Consider the following 2,500-nt stretch of genomic DNA (forward strand, 5'->3'; position numbering starts at 1 on the left):
GATTTGAATTGTAATAATTTGGCATCTTGCTGTCACTCACATTGGCTTGACATGCTTGTCACGCTTTGGAGGGAAATCACAATTAAACACACACTTTTTGTGCTGAACCTGCCACCCTTCTATTTGTTTCCTGATAAATATGGCCTTTCCCTCAAATTCTATTCAAATGCCAGCCTGTGATCAATTCTGGTGCCTGTCTTTTCCCTGCATTCTATGACAGCCCTGCCTGCATAGAGGGCTTTGCCCCTTTAGAGAGATGTGTTCAGAACTTAGTCTCCCCACTCCTCCCCCAGCCAGAACTCAGCAGCTGCTGAGCAGAAGTGGATTTGGGGAATGCCAATGTGACAATTACACAGGTACTCAGAGGACCTGAGGCTCTGGTTTCAGCAGCGTGGCAGCTACAGGGAAATTAAGAACAAGCTGTTAGGAGAATATTTCTCCTTAGGACATGATGAAATCTCCAAGGTGGGGTGCATGGACAATGCCTGCCTGCTCCACTACTGCCGGCTTCCAAAAAGAAAGAGAAAAGCTACAGCTTACTATTTGATATTTAGAATTAATTAGAGCCCCCAAATCCCATCCCAACCTGCAGGCTTCTTAATGAGGCCAATGGATTCATCTTCTTTAGGGATCATTACAGTGCCTCTCAATGCCCTATGGGGTTCAAAGCATTGCAACATGCTGTGGTTTCACCTGGGTAGGCGGTCAAGAAGGAAGCCAATCCCCCCAATTTCTAGATGAGTTTTTCTGGGACATTGAACCACTTTACCAAGGTCATACAATCAACAAGCAGTGGAAACTGGATTTGCCTTCTCGCTTATCTAACACTAGGCAGGGCCCATGCAGTGAAACTGTGCTAATTTACACTGTCCCTCCCTAAAGAGACATGGCTGCTTTCCTGTAAGGGAGGATTCAAAAAAAGAAAAAAGAAAATTTCAATTGTAGATGAACAGAAAATAATAAATCAGTGTAAGTATATCCTATAATTATACTTCTTCTAGTTCTTATACAATTGACTTTACATTTATTCAAAGTTTAAATTCAAATGGATATTCCATTTTTTACTTACTAATAGCAGTGCCTGTGCAGCAGTGTCCTAATAAGGCTGGCTAACTACCTGGACATCTGATATTTCCACTCAAGTCTTCTGCATGCCTGCCTAACAGTACTTTCTTACATGGGCCCATACTTAAAAAGAACAGGCCCCACCTTCTTATCTTCTTGACGTTTGTCTGGCTGACCTGTCATTGACTCCTAAAGAAGCAGAATGAGGTTATGTTGCTCCTTCTTGTCCTTGCTCTCCATTCTCCAACCTACTCTGATCCTATTATCTCTCCCGGGTCATAAGTGTAGCTCTGCCACAGTTAGCAGATAATTTCCAGATATTTTCTGACCAAAACACAGGTCATTATCTTAAAAAGAAAGACCTCTGAAGCTCCTCTAAGCTTGACACTGTTGTCTCCAAAGTGTTTTGAGTGTGACAGTACTATCTACTCCTACCACCAACATACATAAATACAGGTGAGTGTGTACTCTGGTCCTTAATTATACTGGGGATCCCAAACTTCCACGGTACACTCTTACCTGTTTATAGCACTCTATTGACCTTGAATTTCACTGCCGTAAGTATCCCTAAGTCAACTATTACTGCTCCGCAAAAATGCTGTGTACTCTTCTTACTCACAGCCATTTAATCATTTTGCCTTTGCCTCAAACTCCACTGCGTTATCTAACCCCTTTTGGTACATGCCACAATATGGTTCTGTTCTTGCTATTTGGGCTCATGCCTGAGCTTGTTTTTTCCATTGTCTTACATCTCTAGGGAACGAGAGGTATTTCTGTGCCCCCTGTTTCCTCTGTAAATGGTTTAGTACAACATAAGGCAATAATACCTTCAAAGATATCATTTTACATTTACATCCCAAACTAAGTCTTTCAGGTAATAAGTTCTCCAAACTCTTCCTTCTGAAACCAGAAAGAAGCTCCCAGGCACAGCTGCTGTTGCTCCAGCTTCAATGCTGTCCTTTCCTGGGGTATCTTAATTTTTGAGGACTGCTTCTCCTTTTTGTTTTTTCAAAACAAACCAGTATGTTCTATTGTTTTCTCTGGCTTTATCTTGGGTGGTTGAACGATGCTGGCCTCATAGGCTCATCTATTTGTTGGCACTGTTTGGGAAGGATTAGGAGGCGTGACCTTGCAGGAGGAGGTACACTGGACATGAATAAAACTCTTTCTTCTGTAAGTTACCTTGGTCATAGTGCCTTTTCAGAGCAAGAGAAAAGTAACTAAGACTAAGAAAAGTAACTAAGAGGCACTGCAGAAGATCTCTAAGGATATCAGAATAATTGATGCTGTGTTCTCATAAATAAATCACTGGCCTTTTGGAATATAAAGAGAAGTTCTGGGAAAAAGGAGAAAAGGAAGGAATGTCTGAAGAAAGAGCTAGGAGCCCATATTTCTCCTCTGGCTTTGGAAATACTTTTTACTCCTTATTTCACCT

This window comes from Acomys russatus, chromosome X, assembly GCF_903995435.1.
Source record: "Acomys russatus chromosome X, mAcoRus1.1, whole genome shotgun sequence".
Classification (NCBI taxonomy): Eukaryota; Metazoa; Chordata; class Mammalia; order Rodentia; family Muridae; genus Acomys; species Acomys russatus.